Source organism: Mustelus asterias, chromosome 9, assembly GCF_964213995.1.
Source record: "Mustelus asterias chromosome 9, sMusAst1.hap1.1, whole genome shotgun sequence".
Taxonomy (NCBI): Eukaryota; Metazoa; Chordata; class Chondrichthyes; order Carcharhiniformes; family Triakidae; genus Mustelus; species Mustelus asterias.
In genome coordinates, this window is record NC_135809.1 from 73,799,399 (window position 1) to 73,805,659 (window position 6,261).

The window sequence follows — 6,261 nt, forward strand, 5'->3', positions numbered from 1 at the left end:
CATTCAGAGGACGGTGAGTGTCTGGAATGAGCTGTCAGAGGTAATAGTAGAGGTGGGTACAATTTTGTCTTTTAAAAAGCATTTAGATAGTTACATGGATAAGATAGGTATCGAGGGACATGGGCCAAATGCAGGCAATTGGGGCTAGCTTAGTGGTAAAAACTGGGCGGCATGGACCAGTTGAGCCGAAGGGCCTGTTTCCATGCTGTAAACCTCTATGACACAGACAGACACACACACAGACACATTTGGTTGAGTGGACATGAAGCTGGTCTAACAGCTCCACTGCTGACACTGGGCACTTGGATAGGCCAGGAAATTCAGCCTTTGCCCAACACACCATGATAAACGTTTGGGGAAGTTTATCTCAGCGATACAGGGATGACTGGGCTAAAAATGTATTCCAGAAACCACATGTCATTGTTTCAACAGAGCCCAGCTGAGGAGCAAATCAAACAGTCCTCAGGCCGTGTCTCGACATTACATCACTTCAGTTATCACAGGCAATGCACACACTGCAAAACTATACTGTGTGACTACAGTGTGGGCAGAGCAGGGATCGGCCAGCTCCAGGCAAGGAGACTGCTCACGAACTCTCTGAATGTAGCAGTGAAAATAGATTGGGAATAGGATCCCGGTCTCCCTGTCCAGCTGCAGCTAGGGAGTGGGCATGGGATGGGGAATGAGCGGGAATGGTATGGGGAATGAGCGGGAATGGTATGGGGAATGAGCTGGAATGGTATGGAGAATGAGCGGGGATGGTATGGAGAATGAACGGGAATGGTATGGGGAATGAGCGGGAAATGTAATCTGTTGGTCATGTGAAATGCTTTGTCACAGTTTCCAGCCCTACTCTGCATACTTGCCAATGGCAATGATCTAGACTGACTGCTCTATGCAGACAACGTCACTTTAGATGTCTTTGCTGAGAAGCAGGGGGAAAATCAAAAGCCATTCCGAGCATTCCTCTCCTCCATGGGGAAGAGTAGGAGGGACAGATAGAGGAGAGTGATTGTTTGTCTCAGTGTGGGTGTGCCTCATTCCTCTGTCCATAACATTAAACACAAAGTCCCTCATAGTCTGTGTCGCATGGACTGGTCAACCATGTAGAGCCCGCTGCCCCCTCAAACCCCAACCTCGACAGGAGCTGATTCTGCACTTTATAATGTGCTGTGGGAGTGACTCTGAATGGTACAAACCAGCCAAACACATCTTCTCCAGTCAGAACAGTTCAAATACAATGATCTGCTGAATGAGACAGTGCAGTGGGACAGAGTGCCTGCGGAGATTTATAATAATGATGTGGAGATGCCGGCGTTGGACTGGGGTGAACACAGTAAGAGTTTTAACAACACCAGGTTAAAGTCCAACAGGTTTATTTGGTAGCAAATACCATTCGCTTTCGGAGCGCTGCTCCTTCGTCAGATGGAGTGGAAATGTGCTCTCAAACAGGGCACAGAGACACAAAATCAAGTTACAGAATACTGATTAGAATGCGAATCCCTACAACCAACCAGATCTTAAAGATACAGACAATGTGAGTGGAGTGTCTGTATCTTTAAGACCTGGCTGGCTGTAGAGATTCGCATTCTAATCAGTATTCTGTAACTTGATTTTGTATCTCTGTGCCCTGTTTGAGAGCACATTTCCACTCCATCTGACGAAGGAGCAGCGCTCCGAAAGCTAATGGTATTTGTTACCAAATAAACCTTTGGATTTTAACCTGGTGTTGTTAAAACTCTTACGAGATTTATAATATACAACATTTACTGCACCCTCTCTTCACTAATTTAGTCATTTCACAGAGTCACTCAGCAGAACCTGGCTGTAGAATTGTAACTTGAATGATTCAAGCTGAATTATAACACTCTGATTGTTTCTCTGCATGTCTAATGGCTGTGACATTCCCATCCCCTCCCCACACACATGATTATGTAGTTTTGTATTAGCCGACTGCAGAAACGCTGGGTCCAATTTTAGCCCATTAGGTCTTTCTATTTTGGTTCTCCCCAGTCAGAAAAGATGGTGATGTCAATGTCTAACATCAATCGCAAGAGGCACACTGACCTGTGACCTTACGACCTGGATGTGATCCCAGCTCAGCAATTTATTTATATCACATTTTCATTTAGATTTGTGTTTCATAATACTCTGATTGGTCAGTGGTAGTCACATGGCCAGGAACAAATCAAATTCAACAAAAATTCCACAATAAAAGTCTTAACTTTCACACCAAAAATAAACTTTTAAAAAGGAAAAATAACTTTCCCTTCAGTTGATGTGCTTTTAACGCTATTTGCCCACAGGCCTCAGATACATTGGAACTTAACTCATGTCTAGGGCCTCATCCACTGAGGTCAACACCATTTTATTGGACATTGCTCATGAGCAACACCAAAGGAGAGCAACAAGTATTTCAAGAACTTCAAGGGACAGAGTCTAATTCTGATAACCCCATTGTATATTCGACAAATCGAATAACGTGTCAGCTAGCTTCACATCACCAATTAACAGTATCTAAAGATGGGCTTCCAAGTAAAAGTGGAGCATAATAAAACAACTTAAAACACTCAATCCAACTACATTGGGTGCAAAGTTCCTTCTACACTGTTTCATCAAACTCTCCCAGGACAGATATAGGCGTTAGATACAGAGTAAAGCCCCCTCTACACATGTACACCGTGCCACTCCATGTGGTACAGTGGTTAGCACTGCTGCCTCACAGATCCAGGGACCTGGATTTAATTCCCGGCTTGGGTCACTGTCTGTGTGGAGTTTGCATGTTCTCCCCCTGTCTGCGTGGGTTTCCTCCGGATGCTCTGGTTTCCTCCCACAGTCCAAAGATGTGCAGGTTAGGTGCATTGGCCATGCTAAATTGCCTCTTCATGTCCTGAGATGCATAAGTTAGAGTATTAGCAGGGTAAATATGTGGGGTTACAGGGATAGGGCTTAGGTGGGATTGTTGTCAGCGCAGACTCAATGGGCCAAATGGCCTCCTGCACTGTAGGGATTCTATGACAGGTACAGCACAGGGTTAAATACAGAATAAAGCTCCCTTTACACTGTCTCATCAAACACTCCCAGGACAGGTACAGCACGGCGTTAGATACAGAATAAATTTGGGCTGAGAAAACTCTCTTTGATCTTATTCTTGAAGGCAGCTTCAAGGCTGGACCATCAGTACACTCACCAGCTGGGGTTCATTGCTTTACCAGATAACAGTTTATCATTTTTAATATAAAATGACATGAGCAGGTAAGTTAATTCTGTTTGAGGCACAGTGTGTAAAATAGGCCCATGTAGAGTCCCATTGTTTCCAGCTTTCCACTTGTTCCTGTATCACACACTAAACAAACACATTGAGCTGAGGCACAGTGCTTGCTGCAAGCACACAGAAAACCCGGCACACAGGCACAAACATCTCTTCGAAAGTAAGGTACTCCATCAGTTTGTTTACATGTAACTCTGACCCAAAGACCCAGAATAACTGCAGTGACAGCTGCTCTCTTAAAATAATCAACAATGAGAAATGGACAAGAGACACTGGCAGGATCCCACACCCCCAGACACTGGCAGGATCCCACACCCAGACACTGGCAGGATCCCACACCCCCAGACACTGGCAGGATCACACACCCCCAGACACTGGCAGGATCCCACACCCCCAGACACTGGCAGGATCCCACACCCCCAGACACTGGCAGGATCCCACACCCCCAGACACTGGCAGGATCCCACACCCCCAGACACTGGCAGGATCCCACACCCCCAGACACTAGCAGGATCACACACCCCCAGACACTGGCAGGATCCCACACCTCCAGACACTGGCAGGATCACACACCCCCAGACACTGGCAGGATCCCACACCCCCAGACACTGGCAGGATCACACACCCCCAGACACTGGCAGGATCCCACACCCCCAGACACTGGCAGGATCCCACGCCCCCAGACACTGGCAGGATCCCACGCCCCCAGACACTGGCAGGATCCCACGCCCCCAGACACTGGAAGGATCCCACATCCCCAGACACTGGCAGGATCCCACACCCCCAGACAGTGGCAGGATCCCACACCCCCAGACAGTGGCAGGATCCCACACACCCAGACACTGGCACGATCCCACATCCCCAGACACTGGCAGGATCCCACATCCCCAGACACTGGCAGGAACCCACACCCCCAGACACTGGCAGGATCCCACAACCCCAGACACTGGCAGGATCCCACACCCCCAGACACTGGCAGGATCCCACACCCCCAGACACTGGCAGGATCCCACACAACTAGACACTGGCAGGATCCTACACCGAGACACTGGCAGGATCCCACACCCCCAGACACTGGCAGGATCCCACACCCCCAGACACTGGCAGGATCCCACACCCCCAGACACTGGCAGGATCCCACACCCCCAGACACTGGCAGGATCCCACACCCCCAGACACTGACAGGATCCCACACCCCCAGACACTGACAGGATCCCACACCCCCAGACACTGGCAAGATCCCACACCCCCAGACACTGACAGGATCCCACACCCCCAGACACTGGCAGGATCCCACACCCCCACACACTGGCAGGATCCCACACCCCCACACACTGGCAGGATCCCACACCCCCAGACACTGGCAGGATCCCACACCCCCAGACACTGGCAGGATCCCACACACCCAGACACTGGCAGGATCCCACACCCCCAGACACTGGCAGGATCCCACACCCCCAGACACTGGCAGGATCCCACGCCCCCAGACACTGGCAGGATCCCACGCCCCCAGACACTGGAAGGATCCCACATCCCCAGACACTGGCAGGATCTCACACCCCCAGACAGTGGCAGGATCCCACACCCCCAGACAGTGGCAGGATCCCACACACCCAGACACTGGCACGATCCCACATCCCCAGACACTGGCAGGATCCCACACACCCAGACACTGGCAGGATCCCAGACACCGGCAGGATCCCAGACACTGGCAGGATCCCACACACCCAGACACTGGCAGGATCCCACACACCCAGACACTGGCAGGATCCCAGATACTGGCAGGATCCCACACACCCAGACACTGGCAGGATCCCACACACCCAGACACTGGCAGGATCCCACACATCCAGACACTGGCAGGATCCCACACACCCAGACACTGGCAGGATCCCAGACACTGGCAGGATCCCACACCCAGTTCCAAGTGGACAGACGGAGTTTCGCAGGATCCCAACACAAATGGCTGCGCTTTCTCTGAGCTGTGGGTGTGACCGTGAAAGCTTGGTTCCCAGAGCCGCTGCCACTCGCCCTCCCCAACCTCTTGCCCCGGGACCACAGTCAATAGTCCCGGCTGCAGAGCTGCCAGTCCTGCCCCTCTTACCCGGGTCTCTGCTCTCTGCTCTGGCCGCTCTCACTCGCTCCGGGACTGCTCTGAAACTGAGTCGGGGGAAACTGGGTGAAATGACAAAGAAAGAGCAAACCCGCCCTCAGTGAATCAAACTCCTCCCCAGAGTAAGGAACAAGCAGTGTTCGTGGTCGAGCCGACCCCCGAGACACCTAGTGGACACACAGAGGAGCTGGTACCATAAATGAGCAAACTCCAGGCTGGAACTGCAATTAAATCCCATTCTTTAATAAATCCGCAATTACAAAAATACTCTCAGTGAGCATGAAACTACCAGTTATCAGAAAAACCCTTCACTAATGCCCCTTAAGAGCAAACGTGCCGTCCTTACCTGCTCTGGTCTACATGTAACTCCAGGCCCACAGCAATGTGGCTCAGTCTGAAATGGTCTCACAAGCCACTCAGCTGTATGGAGCTTTACGGAAAAGTCAGTAAGGAATGAAACTAGACAGAGCACCCAGCATCCACCTAGGCACCAGAAACAACAACAGTTAATCCAGCCATGTCCACCCTGCACAGTCCTCCCTGTTAACATCTTCCAAAATTGGGAAAGCTGTCTCAGAGACTAGCCAAACAACAGGCTAATATAGTCCTACTCACAGAATCATACCTTACAGATAATGTCCCACACACCATCATTCCTGGGTATGTCATAAGAACTAGGAGCAGGAGTAGGCCATCTGGCCCTTCGAGCTTGTTTCGCCATTCAATAAGATCATGGCTGATCTTTTTGTGGACTCAGCTCCACTTACCCACCCGCTCACCATAGCCCTTAATTCCTTTACTGTTCAAAAATTTATCTATCCTTGCCTTAAAAACATTCAATGAGGTCGCCTCAACTGCTTCACTGGGCAGGGAATTC

The 6,261-nt window shown here is 50.4% G+C and overlaps 1 protein-coding gene across 1 annotated transcript in view; it reads right to left on the minus strand.

Moving 5' to 3' along the window:
* Window positions 1-5,508, minus strand: part of LOC144498746 (CD151 antigen-like) — a 49,974-nt gene extending 44,466 nt beyond the window's left edge. Inside the window, exon 1 of the mRNA XM_078220363.1 lies at window positions 5,376-5,508. The gene's annotated coding sequence lies outside the window, so the exon portion shown is untranslated. The remainder of the gene's footprint in view (window positions 1-5,375) is intronic.
* Between the last annotated feature and the right edge of the window lie 753 nt (window positions 5,509-6,261).